Source organism: Macrobrachium rosenbergii, chromosome 2 (genome assembly GCF_040412425.1).
Source record: "Macrobrachium rosenbergii isolate ZJJX-2024 chromosome 2, ASM4041242v1, whole genome shotgun sequence".
In the NCBI taxonomy this organism is placed as follows: Eukaryota; Metazoa; Arthropoda; class Malacostraca; order Decapoda; family Palaemonidae; genus Macrobrachium; species Macrobrachium rosenbergii.
In genome coordinates, this window is record NC_089742.1 from 66,793,826 (window position 1) to 66,817,542 (window position 23,717).

At 36.7% G+C, this 23,717-nt stretch overlaps 1 long non-coding RNA gene across 3 annotated transcripts in view; it reads right to left on the reverse strand.

Annotated features, from left to right (window-relative positions):
- The window catches only part of LOC136848064 (uncharacterized), a 25,306-nt gene extending 3,343 nt beyond the window's left edge, over nucleotides 1–21,963 (reverse strand). Inside the window, exons 1-3 of one of the 3 annotated variants that reach the window (XR_010855926.1) lie at nucleotides 21,837–21,963; nucleotides 6,247–6,385; nucleotides 3,404–3,618 (exon numbers count right to left, since the gene is read on the reverse strand). This is a non-coding gene — a long non-coding RNA (uncharacterized lncRNA). The other 2 variants (XR_010855925.1, XR_010855924.1) reach the window with 2 other exon arrangements.
- Between the last annotated feature and the right edge of the window lie 1,754 nt (nucleotides 21,964–23,717).

Below are 23,717 nucleotides of genomic sequence, written 5' to 3' on the forward strand. Positions count from 1 at the left end.
CAAGACTCGAGATAAAGAATGTCAATGGTGACAGCAAACCTGAGGATAGCGAACTCAAAACTAGAGAATACATGATTATGTGATGACTGTTATTGAATCGGATCAGAAAATGCTGAGCTGGTAGTTATTCTCACCTCAAAATCCAAAAAACGAAGGCCACACGAAAGCTGTGTTGCGAATGGCCTTTTATTCAATGATACAAGTGAAAAGGATTTATTCCCTCATCTAAATCAAGTGTGACATATAGCAGCCAGTGCGTGGCTCCTTTAAAATGACATAGCCTACACACACACACACACACTAACAACAAATCACAGAAATTGTGAGTGATAAAGCCAGTTTTTTATAACACTCTAGTATTGAAATCATCAAAGCCCCTTTCATTCGATGCTCAAATTGACACGGACTAACAAACCTCTTCTTGCCTTTCTTCAACTGCACAGACGTTCTCATGAAAAGAAAAAACTCCACCATGACGTCAAGAAAATATATGCATTCTATGATTACACCAGTCAGGGATACCTAACACAGGAAATTTATGACATAAGTAAAAATTCCCAAAATCGATTGATTTAAACCCTTCTTGAATATCCATGTTAATCAACTAGGCCTACATGATGGAACACTAAACTGTCCATGAAGCAGATCACATTCCTTTGCAGAGTGACAAAATTAAAACTATCTCCTATGGTTGGTGAAGGCCTGAGAAGCATCAGCTAATAGCCAAACTATTAGCAGAGCCTCTGAGTGGTTTGGTGAAATCACCGACATTTTCATACCGAGCTGGCCAAGGCACCAACCAACCGTTAATATTAAAACTAGAAATGAGCAGGTTCCTTCTAATTGGAAACAGAAAATGTGACGAGTGTGAGTCAAATAAATGAAAGAATACTGAAGATATCAATGAAAGGTAACTCTAGTGTTCTCGTTACATTGACCACAACCGGGATGATCAAATGGGGTAGAGGAAGAAGCAGTTTAAGCATCCCAAAGAGAAGTTGATAGCATGCAAGAGGGGAAAATAAAAAAAAAGTTAAAAAAACCTTATCATTATGGAAAACAAAACGCAGCAGTGAGACAAGGTTTCCTCTGACATACCAGGGAAGGCATCCTTCATACATTGTACACTGCTCGTAATGATCTGACGGCGAGGGATAGAAAAAGGATGAAGAGACAGATTATGATAATAAAAGCATGGAGACTGAAAGGTGGAAAAGTGCAAAAAAAGGAGTTCACATCAAGAAAAAGTGTCTGTAGATATAACAGGAAAAAGTACCAAAGAAGACGAGATTGTACCACATACATGTAGAACTTGAGAAGGTACTGAACTGAACTGAATATAGAACTTAGGCCAATGGCCAAGTGCTGGAACCTATGAGGTCATTCAGCGCTGAAACGGAAATTGACAGTAAAAGGTTTGAAAGGTGCAACAGGAGGAAAACATCGCAGTTGCACTATGAATCAATTGTTAGGAGAGGGTGGAAAGTAAGATGGAAGAAAGAGAATAAGAAAGGCGATGAATTGTAAGATACTAAGTACGAAGGCAGGGTATGCCAAAAAACTCGAGGAGAGAATTAAAATAGCATCAACAAAACAAATCCTATGGGGACTGGAAGGAAAGCAAAGGAAAGGGCCCAGTCAGGAAAGTGGCCATGTGATTGCTGTGGGGTAAAATGTGGGTGTGAAATCGATACTATAGCCAGTATTATAGATGTTGTCTCAGGAGTTATTCAGGATTACAAAATATACGAGGAGAAAGGGTCTCACAATGACCAAAATACATAACAGCAACATGGAGATGGGACACCAAACTGTGGTCAAAAGGCAGGTCTTAGAAGAGATAAAACATGTTACCATGGGGACATTGGATTGTTAAGGAGTATCCAGAGGTTAGCACCACCGAGAAGAGCTCTGTATTGATGAAATGGAAAATGATCGCTATAACAATGCCATATTATCAGGCAAGCAAGGACTTATGATGTATTCATGAGCCTTGTATAACTTAGTGCTACAGAAACATAAGAGCTCTGACAAAAGTATGAGAGCTTCAAAAGGCATCATCATATAATGTTAAGATTCCTAACCAAAGTGGAGTGAGAGATGATTATGGTTTGGGGCACATTAGAAGGGAAGATAAGGAGCAACTGGTCAAAAATGCAGGAAACAAGGAAGCACCATAAAATAAACAGCAAAAAATACGGGAATAGCAGAAAGAGGAGATAGATCAGATGGGGATTCAGACAAACAGAGGTGTGTGGAGACCACCCATTCCACATCTGACAACTTCAAGGGAAAAGCCAACATAAAATAATAATAAGGATGGTGACATCCTTACTGTCTGGAAGAAGGTTACCGACCTCGATGGAGTTGATAAGCCATAATACTTTGACTCCCTTCTTTCAGTTCATTTAAGCAACGGTAATTGATTTGAGAAGCCTGTCTTAACAGTACTAGAACACCCTATTCAGTGACGATTAAAAAAAAAAAAAAAGCGAAGCTGTTTCTTTCTGGGGCATGACTTAAGTTTGCTCTAAGAAACTAGTTTACTGACTGTGCTTCACTAATTTAGTGCTAAGTAAACTAGATCGATGCTGAGGCTTTTCTTAACGTTTGTAAAACTTTTAGTTTCCTTGATATGTTTCAGAATGGTCAAAACACTGAACAAAGTAAAAACTGAGTTAGTGTGAAAGACACTCATACAGAAGAAGACGCACCGCTTGAAGACTTTACTCCCTTGCAAAACTCACCAAGGGACAGTGTCAAAGGACATCCAATCAATTACTTCTGCACGTCCCTCCACCATTCAAACGTCTTTCTTTCACGTTCAGATTCTCACATCCTACGACTTCCTAGGGTACATGAATGTACGATGTGAAACTCAGTTCTTTTCCGACAGTTTACTATCTTCTTAATTGGGACAGTTTTTTTTTTCTTTCTTTAAATCTTCAGCTGAAAACCCTTATGACAGAGTCAACAGACTATAATAACCACCGCCCCCCCGGGGCTCTAGTCTGCATAGAGAGACAAATTATAAGAGAAGTTGATAAATATGAGGGAACAGAAAATATAGTCGATACACCTGAATTCAGGAGAATCACGGAGGAGCTAAAGCCACTATGTAGCCCTTGGAATTTTCTCCAACTTCTCTCTTCCCTGATATGAAATGGCTCCCAACAGTTTCTTACATCAGATCTAGTTGCATTTAATCAGCCTTTATGAAGCATTCCTGGCCTTCACTGTAACCAAAGCTTGATAGAAGAAGACAAATGGTTTATATTACAGTTTTGGTCTAAAGTTTCCAAACCTATAATTCTTGCAAGGTGACCAACTTTATCACTTCATTTACATGTCAATGGAACTGTTTAAGTTACCATAGCTTCTGTTACAAAGAATTCTTTCTTACTTGAGCAAATGGAGGGCAGGAAGGGCTGACTACTTCTCTTCGTGACGGGCATGAAGGGCTTAGGGACTTCATCACAAACAGGAAAGACCATGTGGTGTTGTTAAAAAAAAATACACACACACACGTTTCTTTGAGTCGCTAATTTGATACGAAGTGTTGACAACAGGAGCTGACAGGCATTGAAACCTCCTCCAAACACAGGATGCAGCCACGTCCTGAAAAGGATATTTCTTTTTTAATATACTTCTTCAGCATCATTGCATCTACCCATGACACCCCCGCCCCCTCCCTGAATCCTTGCGCGTAAATCTTTTTTACATTTGAAAGAGTAAAATTTCTCAGCAGTGACAGAAAATGGGGATACGCCTGGGAAAGCACGAGGGAGGTGCTTTTCTCATCTTGATTGCGCAATCAACTGTCAGGTTAGAGAAAACAGCTGTTTCTGGACTGGTTTCAAAGCCGAGTTATATAACTGGCTTAATTTACCCCCTGCTCTGAACACTCCCTCCTCCGGGATTTGCAATGCTGGCTTTCGATGGAAAACAAATTAAGCGTAATCATATCCAGATCTGAAAAATGTATTTCTTGGATTTAAAAGCGAATATGTTATTATTTTCTAATATTCATTTACTATATTGAACATTTTTCTATACTAAGATACTTGAATTAACTACCCACCTACAGCTGCATGTGCATATTGAACTATTACTACGGCCAAGTGCTATTTATGCTCCACCCTGCAATTCTCTAGTGTAATTATCAACCTTGTTAAAATTACACATTTACAGTTTTAGAGAATAAATAACGAAAACCAGGATATCATATGAAAGGAACTGCAGTACCGAAATCACAACCCTCTCTCCTGCCTTTCTTTAAAGCTATCGTGCAACGTTTCGGGATGTGTCCTCCTGCAGGTTCTATAAACAATTGATATATATATATATATATATATATATATATATATATATATATATATATATATATATATATATATATATATATATATATATATTATATATATATATATTATATATATATATATATATATATATATATATTATATATATATATATATTATATATATATATATATATATATATATATATATATATATATATATGTATATTATATATATATGTATATATATATGTAAATATATATGTAATATATATATATATATATATATATATATATATATATATATATATATATATATATATATATATATATATAAACTGGCGGCCCCCAGTAAAAATACCGATAGCAAGTGCATTTCGATAAAACTGGACTATGAGAACTTAACGGCTGAATGTAGTTACCTATTTAAAAAATATCCAAGAATCTTCGCTACGTTTCAAACCGAGCTTTACATAAGCAATGAAATAAGTATGGCTTTTTAATTATTAAAATTAACAATGCAAAAGCTAAACTAATTTTCTCTTATGGAGGACGAAGTTGCCTTACGCCGAGGTAAAAAGGTCCTTTAACTTTATGCACTTCATACACAAAATTTGTATAGAGTATTGAACAGTTCGCTAGTCAGTTACAATCTAAAAATATTATCCATCCTAAAATCATAAAAGACTCACCGACCGAATTCCTAAATCTTTAAAATATGTTTTAGTAATCAGTTTTATTTTTCCTCCTATTGAATTATCGATTTTATTTGATACATAATGAAAGCTAAGCGTTATTTAATTTTTTACCTAAAATATTACTGTTATATTAAAATGGTTTGCTACTTTCCTGTAAAATAGCCTGTCTGTGTAACTGTTTCTGTTGAATGTCTTCTTCAAAAATGCTGCTACTTTATGAAAAATGGTATACATAATTTGAAGACAACCTAACGCTCTGAAAAGTATTTTACTGATATTATTTAATCTATATATTTGATTAAATTCACTTAAAATGTTTAAACCTGGTCCAGAAAAGGTAGGTTTCCTGGATACTACAATCTCAAGTTTTCGTTACTAATAGATCCAAAGATGGCGACTTTTCATTACCTTTTTTTCCCATAGCAAATGTTAATATTGCCATGCTCTGAATTCAGACTGGTAAAGAATGCTGTGACACGACTTTTTCAAGTTAATGAAAGCATCGTCGCCATAATTTAGCAGAATTTATGATCCCTTATATAGTGGAAATGGGCTAAGAATACATATACCCTAGAAAACTGCTGCTCATTTTCTGATCTGGAAAATTCCAAACTCATGAAAATTTACTATATGGGAAGCTTAGACATCGAGAACCTTTAATGGCTACAAAAGAAGTTACAGAAATCGTAGCAAACAATGTACAATGGAAACAACTTTAGGGCGTTAAATAAATGTAAGTTCATTATCATCAAATTTCATTGTTTACTTTTCTTTAAATGGTTTTATAGACAGCATGATCGCTTAGTAATGGGTAATCCAATATCAGCTACTTCTGGCCAATGTTTTCTCATGTTTTTATGAGACTGGTGAACTGTGTTCAATTTTGACTGTCTCCCCGAAGTAATTCGGAATATGTGGGTATCTCAACGACACTGTTGTGTACCAGAGCGTTAGAAAACAAAGGGGAGGTATAAATGTATATTCTTAATTTTTACAGAACCTGATGATGGGACGTGTGTCCGAAAAACTGCACAAAATGATTAAAGTAAGAATACAATGCTGAGGTTTGTTTTGGTAAAGCAGTTCCTCACCTGAATCGCATACGTAAACCAATATACATATCTGGCATTTCTTACTGCCTTCCGTTTTTTTATGTTCTTTATAAGTATAATTCCTTGTATCGCTTCTTTTTTTAATATTCTGACTGCATTTCCAACAACTCGCATTAATGTAACCTTCTCTACCCACATTCTTTAGTATGGGTGGTCCGTCCAGACGTTATCCATTTCAACGTGTGAGTTGGATGAAATGCTTGTCTTTCCTGTTCCTTGGCTCGCAGTATGATGGCACGGCCGCTTTCGCCTACAGTACCACGTAAAGGACACACCTGAAAAAAAAAAACCTGTTAGAGCTCTGACCATGTTTTTCATTCAACTTTCAGTTAAGGTTTTAGCATGATATATACAGGACTTAGCTTAATACAAAATGGGGAGTTCTGTTGAAGAAAAAAAAAAAAAACTGAATATCCTTGCAAAAGTTCTGACACATACTGGTATTTCTGCTAAGTGTTAAATTATTATTATTGTTCAGATCACCCTATTCATATGGAACAAGCCCCCGTCACCTTGTATTCAACCAACCTCTTACCACAGTACACTTCAGGCGAAATGGTACCCTATCCAGTGGAGCTCAGACAATCCATTAAACAATGGAAAATGCTAGAACATAATGACAAAACAAGACTATTGCAACTGCCTTTACAACAGTCGAACTCATTATATGCTGAGGAAGTTAGGAGGCTCATTCAAGTTAGGTAGCCAAATATGTCAGTAAAATTTTGCCGTGATTGGATCCGCCCTCGTCCCCCGAACGTAATATGTTTCAGTGGTTCCCTTTATAAAAAAAAAAAAAACTCTATCAAGAGACTCCGAGGTATTTCATACCTTACTGAGCCATTTCCAACAGAGCGTAGTTACATAGAAATAAGGATGATTCTAGCTTAATGAAAACAAGATACAACAAAGACTGAGCACATCTAATCTACTCAGTAAGTCGGCAAAGGAGTTACAAGTTACAAAGGTGAGAAAAAGTTATTTAAGAGCCACTTACTGTAACTAACACCTATAACGGGGCCGGCCTACTGGACCAAATTAGGGAGGATAGGAGGGCATCTAAAGGGTAAAAGAAGAGAATGGGGACGTTATGAGTTGTACCATATTATGGACTGGTCTTCGAGGCGGAGGTGGGTAATCAAATCGAATCATAACACCAAGTCTATATACTGTAAATCAATAGAATATAGTAAGGGCAATCATTTATTCAAACTTTGATAAGTGATTAGTCTAGCTCTTTAATGGGGTTAGATATCCAAGTAATGGTTACCCAAGAATTAAGATCTGATATATATATATATATATATATATATATATATATATATATATATATATATATATATATATATATATATATATATATATATACAGTATATATTATATTAAATATATGCAATTCTAGTCATACCCAGTGAAATTTTTAGTTTTGGATATCAAATATTTTTTGTTATATTTTGAAATAATGAAGCATCAATCAAAATTTTATTTAATTCCTTACTACCATACTAAACACTGCTCCAGAGTTTTCAGTCAATTGATTACAGTAATTCTTTGCAACATAGTCGTTTCTGTGGAAAGAAAAACTAATTTCTGCAAATGTGTTATGTCAGCATAAGTCTATTATGGATAAGTAACTAAAATTAAAACGTATAAAACAATAAGGGAGGAGGAATATGATTTATCACTACAGTTGTCGCGAGTTTTGTTTGTGGAATATCAATGAAGGACTAAACTGACAATTTTGCTATAGTTACCGCATTAATGTATCATCGTTTTCTATCACTTGACAGTTCAACTAAACTGCAAATACTGCAAGGAAGGAAAAAGCAAACTTGATTTTTCTGTCCTTGTGTTCACATTTACTTTCAGAAGTAGGCTGTAAAATCTGCCCAAGGTTCGTGAGGAAATGTGTTTGAGTAAAAATTGAGGAAAATGACTTATTACAGAATGCAGTTTGGTAAAAACGAAGACTATTACCGTGGCCTGGTTTCCGCCAGTCGCCGACCGGGATGCATTTTCCCGAGTTGTAACCGAGGACCAAGACCTTTCCCTGAAAAAGCGGGACGCCATATCTTAAAAACTAACCATAGAATATTCTTGAAAATAGTTTCTCTATAAAGTTTCCTACACGCAAATGCCCGACCGGGTAGCATTTTCCCCGAGTTGTAACCGAGGACCAGTACCTTTCCCTGAAAAAAGCGGGACGCCATATTTTAAAAACTAACCATAGAATATTCTTGAAAATAATTTCACGTTTCCCACACGCAAATGCTTAGTTTACCATCGCGTTACCCTAGGGGCACGGCAAAAAAACCGGGGCTTGTGCAATAGGAATTTGCGACCGGGATATTAACTGCCTTTTCTTGGCTTTTGTTTATGCTTGACTTTTTTTTATTTTATGATAGTTGCTTTCTTTTGCTTATGTTTTTATATTCATCCCCAAGGGGCTGGTACTAAACACGGGACCCATATTTCACAAACTGGTGGTTACCAAACCACAGGGGCACGACAATAGTCTTCAGCTTTACCAAATATTTAACACTTGTCGTTCATTTTAAAGCTTAATTTCTTCTGAAAGTTTTTGAAGAGATTCTGACGAATTTGACATATCCAACGAAAATGCTTGGTCAACCCACTACAGCCCTCCTTATATCTAACGGTAATGGGCTGAGGAGGGTGAAATAGAGATTTTTACGTGGGAGGAACGAATGAAAATGAGTCAAAACCAGCAATTTATGTAGTCTAACCTAGCTAACTACTCACGACACTTCTTCATGCCTAATCCTAAGGTAAGGCTTCTCACTTGTTTTCGACACCTTTAGTTATAGGGGATTATAATTGGTTACAGTTACTGCTGATTGTTGCTCAAATCCCACCCCACCAATGCCGCTCTGCGAGACCCGCAAAAACCTTCTCAAGAGCCATACGGAGTATTCCCCAGTAGTACCTGTTATTGCACTCAGAAAATGAAGCATTCAGTTTCTATTGGAAGACTACATTTTCAGTCCACCTGATATCAAATGGAGCTAACTGTACAGTCTTGGGGCTGCACATCTGAAAGCTATAGCATCGGCATTCCATGTGCATTTTGGCCCAAATCACTTAGAATATTTTGTAGCTAGTCTTCTGCTGACTCACCCTTTGGCTGTATCATTCTCAGCAAGTCTGAAGCATAGGTTTTAACATTAAGAAAACCGGTGTTGGAACTGAAAATAAAATTTAGGCCATTGGCCAAGCGCTGGGACCTATGAGGTCATTCAGTGCTGAAATGGCAATTGAGAGCAAAAAGGTTTTAAAGGTATTATAGGAGGAAAACCTCGCAATTGCGATATGAAACTATTGTTAGGAGAAGGTGGAAAGTAAGATGGAAGAAAGAGAATATGAATGGAAGTACAATAAAAGGAATGAATGGGGTTGCAGCTTGGGGCCGACGGGACGCTGCAGAGAACCTTAAGACAGTAATGCCTACAGTGCACCGCATAAAGTGCACTGATGGCACTACCCACCTACGGGAAGAATACCATTATTGAAAAACAATAAGAAAATAAACTTTGAAGAATAGGTCGAATTTTTCTCCACCTGTTTTCATTAACGAAGCGAGTCGAAAAATGAACGACGATATACCTTGTGGGCGTTGTAACCTACACCTATTAAGAGCAAGCCGTGTAGATTGGCTTCTGAATGTCAAGAGGAGGGTGAATAAAAGAGAATATGATACCTGGTGCCCGTTAATGGAAAGATGCTTAACAGTTGAAGACAAATTACCTTCATTAAATGTAAGACTTTGAAACTGAAGAAGGATGAAAGACGCAAAATGGGCAATTTGTGAAGGTAACTTTATGGGAAGAATATAAAACAGTAAAAACCGCTATAGTTAACTTAAGGAAGGGGAAAACAGATTATAAATGGAAAATCTAAGCTCATCCGATGCCCATAACTGAATTTGTTGAAGCGGTAAATTTTCCATGACTTACCAATATAATGATTCAATTTATAAATGCCAGTATCTTTTGAGTGCAAGTTTCTTACATCTGAGAAAATGGCTTCTATCAAAACAGTTTTGAAAGGTGCACTTATCTAAATTTAAATTCATGCAGACGTTTCAAATTCATCATTTATGTCCAAAATGCTAGATTATGTGAAGAAGACAAACTCGATACTGTGAGCTTTCTTGATCTCACAGATGTGCAATACCTTCTCAAATTATTTACCGTTCACTGGAATTACCGAAGCAGCAGTGGCGTAGCTAAGGGTGGGCATGGGCGGGCACTTGCCCAGCCACGATAATCCTGTGCCCAGTAAATCATCTCCATTGATAAAATACTTTCAAATATAATAAAAATTTTCCTTCAGCTTGGAATCAACAACATATGTCTCTTGAGTGCATGCTCATTTAATTTAGTAACACTCTTAAACCAACTTCACACCTCTTCTTGGCTTGAATATTCTCAGAGTATTGATAGTATTTTTTGTTTTGCTTGTCGACATTTTGCACTACCATATCTGAATGTTGAAAAATCATTCACCATTACAGGGTATAGAGATTGGAAACATGCAAGTGGAAAGGGAGGAGGGCTAGCAAAGCATATTCATGCAGCCCATCATAGTGATGCAATGGCTGCTTGAGGTGAATACAAGAAAATGAAGGATCATGGCACCTCTGTGAGGCAGTTAACCCACAAAGTACGGAATTCTTATCTTTCGAGAAAATGTGTGGACTTATTCATGCCTATAACGCTAACACTGAAGATCTCAAACATGAGCTGTACTCTGCAAAACGCATACAAGGACGTAAGTGACACTGAAAGGCTTAAATCATTGTTAGACTTACTGAAAATTTTTAATCATATGAGGAGGCATTTCCTGAACTCTGCAGCCTAGCCAAAATTTCTGCAGTGTTACCTGTGTCGTCAGCTTCAGCAGAGAGAAGCTTCTCTGCTCTGAAATTAATTAAGACTACTCTCAGAAATGCAATGGGCAATGGCGGATTAAGTAATCTTGCTGTGTTATCAATTGAAAGTTTGCGAGTTAAAAAGACTAGATTTAGAGGAATTTGTAGATAGGTTTCCAGAAAATCACAGGAACAGGATAATATTGTTAAAATGATTCATGTAGCAGTAGTCTGCTGCTTCATCACATAATGTATAGCAAGCAACTTTTTCAAATTTTGTTACTTAATATATATATATATATATATATATATATATATATATATATATATATATATATATATATATATATATATATATATATAATTTCGTTCATCCATCTAATTTTTTATCAAGAGTACCTATTACATAATAGCCTTATAAAAGTCTTTTTTTTTTTTTTTTGTTCTTGTATTTCCATGCTTATGTTTTACAATTTCTATACGCACCAGGAATTAATGTGTTTTGCATAGCTAATTTTATGTTTTTCAGTTTCATATCTGTAATTCATATTCTGTAATTACGTATAATTATAATGTACCCGATTTCTGTACATCTGTTTTACTTGATACAATATAACAGAATCACAGGTACCTGTATTGTATAATGCCTGAAGATCCACCGCTGGTCTCAGAATACGCCCCAATACCTTCTCATATTGTTTCAGAATGCCTCTGAAATTGGTCACATTTCAAAATTTTCTTGGGGGGCCTTACAGCGGGCCCCAGCCTCCGAACCCCCCAGCTGTATAGGCTCGCTCCGCTCGCCTAGTGCTTGGAGGAATAATCTTATTATTCCTTCAAGGCCTAGTGCCCCCCCCGCCCCCCATATTCAGCTGTGCCCCCTAGGTGCCCACCCACTGACAGACTCCTACCTACGCCACTGCGAAAGGGCTTTTGAGTGACTGAAAGATTGCCTGTGACAGAAAATACTGTGTACCAACTGAAAACTAGTACAGTATTCACCTTCTTAAACACTAAGAGGAGCACCACAAGGAAGAGTATTAGTTCCAATCTTATTTTGCATAATACGATTGGATTTTCAAATGTACTTCCGAGACCTGCAATAAGATTCAAGCTATAAGCAGATGACACCCAATTTTATTTTTCTACAAAAAAAGCTTTCGGGATACAAAAGAGAACTAAATGATGTTTTTAGCAGTGGCGATGTTCAATTAAATCTAATTGGTAATCCAGTTCTGGTTGCTGACAAAGTTCATGGCTTAGGAATGCTGCTGGACTGTACTTAAATCAATTTTGTAAGGGTTACGGGCCATCATCTTAGAAATGTCTTTAAAAGTATCATGAGTGTCGCGTAATAACTTGGGATTATGTCAGTTATAGTGGACTATTGCAACTCTATCATAATCTACCTAAGATTAAAATTAGGAAGCTGAAAAATATATTAACAACTTTGACAAGATTAGTGGTGTTGCATCTCGAGACAGGCTTATCCCGGTGCTGTTTCAGTTGTAATGGCTTCCTGTCAAAGCTAAAATAATGTTTAAAATGTGTCACGACTCACCACCCTATCAAGACTGGGAACCTTAAATATCAATAAGACTTGCTGAGCATAATACATCCAACGGATGGAGTCAAGACAAGATTAGCTATTTGAGCAAAAATGAACTTTGAATGATGGTTTTACAACTTTAAATTTGCTGCCCAAAGACTGCACAATAAGCTTCCACTTGAAATCAGGAGGACTGAAAACATCGTCTTTCAAGAAAAAAAAAATTGAATACATTCTTATTCTCTCACTGCTGTGGAATGGAATGGAATGGAATAGAATATAAAATTTTGGCCAAAGGCCAAGCGCTGGAACCTATGAGGTCATTCAGCGCTGAAAAGGAAACGAAGTAAAAAGTCTTTAAAGGTGTAACAGGAAGAAAACCTCGCAGTTGCACTATGAAACAACTGTTAGGAGAGGGTGGACAGTAAGATGGAAGAAAGAGAATATGAACAGATGTACAATAAAGGAATAAATGGGGTTGCATCTAGGGGCCGAAGGGACGCTGCAAAGAACCTTAAGTAATGCCTACAATGCACCGCGCGAGGTGTACTGACGGCACTTGCTCGAGTGTTATGGCAGTATGGCTTTGGCAATTGATGTGGGTACACTATACCAGTCATAAAATGTCTGCACTATTGTGAAATGACAACTGAATTTGTCATATTCATAGAACACCTTCGGTGGAATGGGACAAAAAAATAAAGAAAAATATTCAAGACGTTGGGCAACGATCGCTTTTAATGTATAATCATTTATTGTTAGAGTGCCTTACTTAAAGTTTATAATTGGTTTATAATCCACTTTCAAGATTTTGAATAAATCTTACCTTTCAAGATTTTAAATAAATATCAACTTTCAAGATTTTAAATAAATATCAACTTTCAAGATTTTAAATAAATATCAACTTTCAAGATTTTAAATAAATATCAACTTTCAAGATTTTAAATATAAATATCAACTTTCAAGATTTTAGATAAATATAACTTTCAAGATTTTAAATAAATATCAACTTTCAAGATTTTAAATAAATAGCAACTTTCAAGATTTTAAATAAACATCAACTGTCAAGATTTTAAATAAATATTACCTTTCACAGTCAATCTTGTTCAAACAGCATATGATTTTGTTTTAGAGTACTGATGTTTTAATTACATTCCTCCTATTTCCTAACTTTACAAAATAGCTATTTTTATCTGCACTATTAACTGTGCCACTCTAATGAGTGCGCGATTTTCACTTACATTCATCGAGATAACGCCGATATTTAATGTGCAGAGCTCGAACTACCAGTGCATATCGAATATTTTCAGAAACCCGAGAGAAAAACGCCAAAGTCTACAGTTATCGTTGATTAACAAAAACTGTTAATGTTAAAACAAACATCTTAACCTTTTGATCAAATCAGAACCACGGATGTTAACGTAACCAATGGAAAAACTTAATGAGAACTGAAAAATTACAGTGAGTGAACTACAGACGCGCTCTATATGGGCTGGGGTGCTTCGAACGGTTTCATGAGAAACGACTCTGCTGTAGAGCAGCCTCACACTTAGCTTATTATTCACAATTCATTATGCGCTTATCATCATTATATTGAATATATATAATTGTCCATTCCACTTTGTTTGGTTTTTTGTACAGCCCTCCACAGGGGCAATTCCCTCTCGAGCGGGCCCTTGTACGTTTTCAAAATAAGGTGCTTCTTTATTTTTTTTTACAATGTTATAACCAGTTCCGTAAAAATGTAGAATTTATTGAAAATTTCCTTAAATGGTAGAGCAGTTCACCACCGGTGGATGATTCAAAATCTTTATGGTTCTTTATTTTTTCCCGATATGTTTTGGATGAGGGTGCCAAAACATATCGGGAAAAAATAAAGAACCATAAAGATTTTGAATCATCCATTCTTTTTTTTTTTTTCTATCATAAGTATCAGCATATCGATACACCAGTACCCAAACACCATGTCACTACACAATACCTGCCTTACTGGCTTTGGAACAGTTTAAAGAGACCGTTAGGCTAGGACGGTTAAATGCGCAACCACGAACAAAAAAAAAAAAAAAAAACATTCATGTTTATACCCTAACATTTTGAATCATAAAAAAAGGTTTATAATAAAACATAAAAAGGGGATTTTGAAACGTAACCAACAAACGCCTTTTTGTGTGCTTTGGTAATAACATCCTTTTTTTTTTTTATTGTGGGGGCCCATTGTGCCTCGTTAGCTTGTTTCGGTCTATAATTTGTGTGCAGTTGCTCTGATAACTGGTATAGTTACACTTTTGCCATTCATTTAACGTTGAATAAAGTAACATCAGAGTATAGTATTTTTCATTTTCAACTAATCGAGGGGCAAAGTTTTGTCACAGTAACATGGAATTTAATACAGAATACTGACAAACACGGTTTTCAGAAAAGGGTACCGGAGACTTCTGAGAGGCCTGACAGGGATGCCTCGAGCCAGAAAAGGTTGGGAACCACTGGTCTAGAGCATAAAAGAATACCTAATAAATTTACATAAAATTTCAATAAAAAAATAAAGGCCTAATTTTCATCAATTGAGAGAGATAAATGGATATGGATTATATAATATATATAATATATATATATATATATATATATATATATATATATATATATATATTATATATATGTATATATATATAATATATATATATATATTATATATATGTATATATATATAATATATATATATATATATATATATATATATATATATATATATATTATATATGTATATATATATATACATATATATATTTATATTTAAATATATATATATATATATATATATATATATATATATATATATATACACATATACACATATAGCCATCTTTCTAAAAAAAACTGCAGGCTTATCGTTGCTCAAACGTTTTTAGCAGTATATCAGCTGAATGAAAATACCAAATAGACCTAGGTACTGTATATAATATGCATATACAGTATACATTGTGACAGTTGTAATTTGGATTGTGAATGAAATGCGTATATTGATGACCTCTCTCAGTGAAAAGTCTTATTACAATATCTAAGAAATATGGCATTAATATACATGCTGGAAATAGAGTAACAAAGGCAAGTTGAAAACTGCGCCATACACATTTTGCTGTCAGAGTCTACTGGTAAACACAATCTGGCCATGTTTTAAAGAAAGCAGTCCCGTTTTTATAAGGTCATCTTCTCCTGTCACCACTCTGAATTGGTGCCGCATTAAGACAAAATTCAAATCTAGTCAGCATGCTGGCAGAAAAAAAAATGCAATCCCAAGAGGTAAACTGTACCCTTGAAAGAAGACTGTAACGTCCATGGAACACCAACAGCGACTGGTTAGGCGGCAGTACCGAAAGGAGTACTGGTGTCATTTGCTGGAGTACGATAACCTATGGTTTTTTTTCTTGGTTTGGGTATGAGGCGTGAACGTTATAACACAAGCGGTGGGAAAATATTCATATAGCTTGGAATAAATGAAGGAATCATGAACTTTGGGCTATAAATCCCTCGCCTGAGACAGTGACTTACATAAGTTGGAGTCGTTAGACATTTAACAAAGAGATCCAAAAAACTAATATGAAGTTCAAGGATCAAATGGTGGAGATATTGAACGGCAAGGAATAAAAAAGGAAACGAGACTGAAGGTAATGAAGGGATAATAAAGTGTAGTTACGGGACAAATGTACTCTACAAACACCCTTTGGTAATGCTTACAGTGCACCAAATAAGGTGCACTAATGGCACTTCCGCGCTACAAGGACAAAGCTTGGAGGAAACCATCATTGCCAAGCTGAATGAAGCAAGCACTATTACCTTCCTTGTACAGAGGCTTTGGATGAGAGAGGACAGCCCACCCCCACCCCCCCCCAGGTAATCCTTCACGCCAAGTTACCTTTTCTCAACTTGTCCGATTCTCAAGGTGGATACCAAGGAGATAATGGGGAGTAGTGATGATGATAATGGACACCCACAATAACACCCCAACCACAAAGTTGCTTACCGAGAAAAGTGTTTTTCGCCCTCCTTACGTGCACTTCTCCATCCCCCTCTCTGGTGAGTATTATACAAGTTCTCACAGAAGATAATTTATTACTCTTGACTTGCAAAACATTTTGTATTCATGGGCTTTAGTGCTTTTGCCAAACGCTCATAGATAAATGATCCTGTATGAGATGACAAAATGGTCGTCAAAACGTAAGCTCTGACATGAATTACATCATATCTAGCAGACAAAGACTACACACTTCTTCAAAGAAAATTAGCCTCTGTTAAGGGCTTTAAACTGGGCACCCCTCAGGTTGGCAATTTTAGTCCAACCTTGTTCCACGTCTGTATTATGTAATTGTTAGTGCTTGGATGACCATTATTACATGCTGATATCCTTATACAGGTCAGAACTTCACTTCACATACAAAAGTTCCTGAACATTACTTACCAAGATCTGTTGCGAGCCACGGTCTGTGATTTCATCTGAAAAGGCCAAATTTGTGTACCAAACGGATACTTAGGGGTCTATATCGGTGGTAATCATGGTAAGACACGTTGCTCCAGTAATGGATCACACGTGATAATTCCTAATAGGCAAACCTTAAATGATTAGGATGCAATGAGAATTCCCCTAGGATGTCCAGTAACAAGAAGGATATTCAAATATGAAAAAGTTAAGACTGGCATCTATAGCAGAATGAATTTGAGAAATCTAAAGACAGTTACTGGTTTTAGAACACAGGGACGACAGATTCACTTCTAGAGGCAGGCCTCTAGAATGGGTAAAATAGCGTAGAATAGCTGGGCAGCAGTGGCAGCAAAGCATATTTAGCATTATAACGTAGTAGATTTTGATCCTTCAACAAAGACACTTAGATAGCCACATGCTCCCTGGGAGTGCATGCCAATTAATATGACTATTCACAGAGCACCCTCCAAAAAAGTAGGAAATGGCTACTTCAGAGTCGGACAAGTCTATACATGAACCGAGACTACATTATCAAGCACCTTTACAAGAAAACATGGAAGAGGGAAGTTATACAGTTATATAGACTGATTTTACAATGATGGATAACTAAGCACAGTCACTAGAAATACTGGTGTCACTGTAACTGTATCGCCGCAGAAGTAGGCGTGGGGGTCAGTCTGCAGGACTGGACTTCATTTACACAGGCTGAACTGATGGCCTTACTGTCAACCTTAACACAAATAAGTCGGAGGTGCAAATAATTCCCTAAAAATTATTGATATGTTTGCTCTACATTCATTGTAAAATAATAACGGCTCTTGTGCATGAAAAATTAGTTAAGCTTAAGAAATTAAAGAAAATGGCTCCCAGGGACGTAAAGTACAAGTTTATGCGGGAGCCCTCGCATATAAGTATACCAGGTAAAATAAAATGGTAGATGAGATGGCTAAAGATGCTGCCCTACCAGATACTACATTCTGGCTTATCAATGAATGAGACCATAAAATAAAAATAGCTGTATTCAGATAATAAAAATTTTGCACTCAACCGCATGTGGAGCAGGAGTTTAGTAATTCAATTCAGTTCCATAACAATGTTGGAATGCACACTATTCATATGGAAAGAAATGAGCTGGCACTGAGTGAGTTTATGAATGGTAGGCTAAGATTAAGAGACAGTTACATAGCAGGCTATGGAGATCACGAAAAGTAGCACAAATGACTGCAGGATATGCAATGAAACTGGAGGCATGCACTTCATCACAATGTCGACTTGTCCCACGGTGAAGGAGTTTAGTGATCAAGTATACCTCCCCCTACAGGAGGTGTCATCACTGCGTACATATGTGACCCGGAAAGGCTATATGTTAATGGTTACTTAATTTTCTTATATTGCGTTACCAAACACGTTTATTATGTAACCAATTATTTCTTCCCAACAATAATATAGTTACATCCAAATACACTAATTATAATTCAGGTTAATGGATCATTACTCTCCAAAACTTGTTAATTTCCACTGCAGAAGTGACAGTTTGCTGATTCCTACTATACAGTATTTATCGTGATCAACATTAAGGCCATGCCACTGTTACTTCTATTTTGCATAAGTGTATCACTACTATTTTATTACAATAAGTTTGAGACATATTGCGGGTTGATTTCATATGCTAATACCATGTTATGATTGCACTTGTCATCATGCGTATTACCGTTACCATGTTATGATTGCACTTGTCATCATGCGTATTACCGTTACCATGTTATGATTGCACTTGTCATCATGCGTATTACCGTTACCATGTTATGATTGCACTTGTCATCATGCGTATTACCGTTACCATGTTATGATTGCACCTGTCATCATGCGCATTACCGTTACCATGTTATGATTGCACTTGTCATCATGCGTATTACCGTTACCATGTTATGATTGCACTTGTCATCATGCGCATTACCGTTACCATGTTATGATTGCACTTGTCATCATGCGTATTACCGTTACCATGTTATGACTGCACTTGTCATCATGCGTTACCATGTTATGATTGCCGTTACCATGTTATGATTGCACTTGTCATCATGCGCATTACCGTTACCATGTTATGATTGCACTTGTCATCATGCGTATTACCGTTACCATGTTATGATTGCACTTGTCGTCATGCGTATTACCGTTATCTAAGTTTACACCTGTATCTTTTGAGGGAAGCCTGCATTCCCTGTGAATGAAAATTTATAAGTGAATTATACATGATTATAGATCGCATTTTACTTTGAAGTTGAGCCTAAATGCTAATGACACACATGTATAGTACTGATGCTAACGCCTTTCACAGGATCGGAAAATAATCTCAGACACTATCAAGACTGAGCTGGCCATAGAATCGTCTCCAGCTGCAATTTAGTATTTATGATTACGCTAACATATTTTGTGCTTACTTTACAACTTGATGGGTTTTTGTTTCATCAACGATTAGATACTTATTAACCCTGTGACTGTACCAAGACTCTGTCCATGCTCATGTTGTTGCTCGTTAAAGTTTATGTAATAGCAATTAATTTAATTATCTGGTTCTAACATTTTTGTGTCATTTTAATGTGTATTTCAAACACTTTTTATATAACAATCGAATTTTTAATGGTATTGTTTCTCCGACACATCGGTTAAAACCTCATTCATATCATGGTTTGACAAACTAAGGGCCTTTCGTGCGACTCCCTCCACACAAAACAAAGCTTTACAAATACCCGTTACTCGCTCATGTATAAAAACCACATAAAAGGAATTGAAGATTAATTCATCTTAATCAAACTTGGAAAACTCAAGTTGATCTTGTTTATGGCATAAACATTGGCGTAAGAGTACGTTTTAAGCACGGTTTACACGCTACGATAAATTGCAGCGATTTATTGTAATGAAAAGGTTTATTTACAATTTGTCGTTACGTGGTAAACAGGAGATCGCTACAATCAATCGCTACGATCTCCTGTTTACACGTAACGACAAATTGTAACAACCTTTTCATTACAATAAATCGTTACAGTTTATCGTAGCGTGTAAACCGTGCTTAAGTTTGCTTTGACATTTTTTCTTGTTCCTAGAAAAGGTGTATAGGACCTTAACTTCCCGACATATTACAGAGTAACTGAACGAGGTGAGAATGTTGATATACATCGACGTGTAATGTCAAAAAAAAAAAAAAAGTTGCACGGCAAAATTATGAAGAAAGGGGCACTTATCTTGGGTGTACAAAATGGAAATATCAGTCATATTACCTCTTTCAATGATAAAGAGACAAAACGGCAAAAAAATTACAAACGATTTTGTCTAGTACTCAAGATTTCAAGGCACATCCAAAGGATTGTCATGGATCATTTTTTCTTTTAAAGTTGAAAGAGGCCCCACTTACATATGAAGCTAATCGATGTTGCGCAAAAAAAAAAAAAAAAAAAAAATCGGCTGGACCCGTAAAATGTAAATTCATTTTGGATAACATGCAAACAAACTCGTTTAAATTTTGTTACTTGGGGAGTTCATTTAAAAACAGCAACTATTTGCTCGCAATGCAACTAATATAGGAGTCCACAGGTCAAGACTAAACTTTGTGGCACTGGTTGCAAGCACACCTCCCCCCACCCCCGACGTACGACAAAAAACTGCTATTTTTCAACCTTGAATGAATCCCTGTCTTTGGTTTTCATTCATATAATTTTAATGATTGATTTACAGTACATTCTAAGCTGCATGGATCTAGAAGTTACGAATAAACCATTAAATTATGGTTCTGGAAAAAGGTCCATGGTACATTAAGTTAAGTATACCTTAGTTTTACCAGACCACTGAGCTGATTAACAGCTCTCCTAGGGCTGCCCCGAAGGATTAGACTTATTTTACGTGGCTAAGAACCAATTGGTTACTTAGCAACAGGACCTACAGCTTGTTGGAATCCGAACCACATTATAGCGAGAAATGAATTTCTATCACCAGAAATAAATTCCTCTAACTCTTCATCAGCCGGCCGCGGGAATTGAACTCCGGCCCATCGAGTGACAGTCTGAAGCTCAACCGAGTCGGCCAACAAAGGGCTGTCCGTGGTACATAATGAGTGACTTCGATGCTCCCGGTATAATAATAAAAAAAGGAACGGTACACCACCAACAGCAAATTTTTAATCCCACAACCGATCAGATAGTATGCCGATTCAAAAAGCTTCTTAAATTAAATCGCATACTGGTCCACTTCATCTTCCTAACAACTGTAGGCCTACTAGCAAATTCCAGAAACCTTAATCGCTACCGACTATGATTTCTTGGGAAGGAAATACCTGGAAATACTATAATAAATTCACTTACCCTGAATACCGCTGCCACGTAGTCAGGTAAGCAAACAAACCGGCACTCATTTAGATCGATAGTCTTCCATAGCAGCAGCCGATAATTACACGCGACTATAGCGAGCATTCTAGTCGTGTCACTTGGGCAAGACTACAATAACTACAAGCATGATCAAAAAAGTTGTTTTAAATATACAAAGGTCTTTTAATCAGAAGTTTCCTTCACCTTTTTTTTGCGTAAAATGAAGTCTTGATGTTGCTAAGACCTGTGCAAAACACTCTGATTAGACCTAAACGCATAACTGGGGAGTACTGACCTAACATAAATACCCAAGATTTCTTGAAGGTTCCACCCTTGTCAGCACAACGAAGTTCCAAACTTCCAGCTACGAATGTCGCCGTTACCAAACAGTTCCAACATTACATGAAAATAAAAAAGTCTCTTTTTCTTGATATCCAATTAATTTTTGACTCACCATATCAATGGTTTTCATTCCAACATTTTGACAGAATTAATTTTCTGTTGATTGTGCGTACACAAGAAATATGCAAGCAAATAAAATTCCCTCTTCGCCTGTTTAAAAGATCACTGTAATATGGGTTGGAATGTAAAGGGGAGGGCTGGTGAATATGGTTATTTGCAGGGTAAAGATGGGGGTGGGTGGGTGGGGGAGGAGAGTGGGGAGGAAGAAGAACCAGAATTGTGACCTCGCTTGCTAACAAGGTCGTTACCTTAGAGTACCTATTTTTTTCATCAGCACTATCTTTGCCTATGAATCATATTTTGCATATTTTGTTCTTAGATATCAACTGCAAAAGCATCGCTCGAAAAGGAATGGAATACGTTCTTGTTAGAAAATGTTCACGAGTTGGAAATGATAAGAGTAGACATTAATGATATTTATAGATCCTCACAGCTAAGTGTACTGTACACGGATCCTGTAAAAACGAGTGAACGAAGGCAGGAAGGCAGAGAGCTTTCTCCCGCTGCCTAAGTGCGAGTTTGTGATAAATTAGTTACCGTGAACTCTGACTTCTCGCTCAAAAATAATATTCTATACAGCGCCAAAGAGAGAGAGAGAGAGAGAGAGAGAGAGAGAGAGAGAGAGAGAGGAATCTGCAGAACAGTTTCATGCTTCGCGTTTCGCGAATAATGATTTGATGGGGTATAATCGGAACTAGGTTCATTAAGAAAAGGATCGTGTGTAATTTCGACTTTGACTAGGCACAGGTTACCGGTGACTGACTGACTGACTGAGCGACGTGGAACAGAATGGAAATAACATAGAATTTAGGCCAAAGGGAAATTGACAGTAAAGAGGCTGAAAGGTGTGACACAAGGAAAACCTCGCAGTTGTACTATAAATCCACTGTTAGGAGAGGGTGGAAAGTAAGATGGAAGCAAGAGAATATGAACAGAAATACAGTGAAAGGAATGAAAGGGGCTGCAGCTAGGGGCCGAAGGACGCTGCAAAGAACCTTAAGTGACGCCTACAGTGCGCCACATGGGGTGCACTGACGGAACTACCCCCTACGGAAGACTGAGCTATGTAAACTGGCCTGGCGATGACTCCACAGGTTAGGGGTAGTGAATGCAAATGAAGCATGAGCAACCTTAAGGCTCGATATGCTAGTTAGGTAATTGTGAGGATCACCTGATCCCGGACAAGACTACGGCATAATTCTAGGGTGAAAAATATCTACAAATTTAAAGGACCTGACGATAAACTTGGAGCCAAGTTTATCCCCATCCTCAAATCCCACCCGAGATCACTGCCTTTGTGAACTACTCGTGTTTTTCCTTTGCCCGAATAGAACTCGGCGATCCATTTGAGTATTAAGGAAAAAAAAAAAAAAAAAAAAAAAAAACGATTTCCATACATTCCCGACTTAAGACAGCTTGGGATGAGCATGTCAAATAAGAGTAAAATATTATGAAATAAACAAGGTAGCTGCCGCAGACAGTGAACAAAAAATAGTTATGATTTACCAATTAACGTTTCAAATGCTAAAGAAAATGGTAATTCAGTAGTGACTATGTAACGGAGTCAGTTCTACGGCTCCACTCATTTTTCACCCATTGAACGCTCGACAGGGAGCCCTTTGAAAAAACTAAGTCATTCAAATTGTTCTTTTGTTCTCTATTTTATTGTTTCCAATACCACAGCTGGCTGAGCAAGTAATTAAGAAGCCTTTTGACATGCCAAGAAGTGTGTGTGTGTGAAGGAAAAGAAAAGAATATATAATTCTGAGAATAACCTTTGATATATCGCCTTCCTAAAAGAAATGCAATTTCTGACACATGCAGTCCTTACTAAAAACGATATTTTTCCATGTATCGCATTTTACAGAGAACG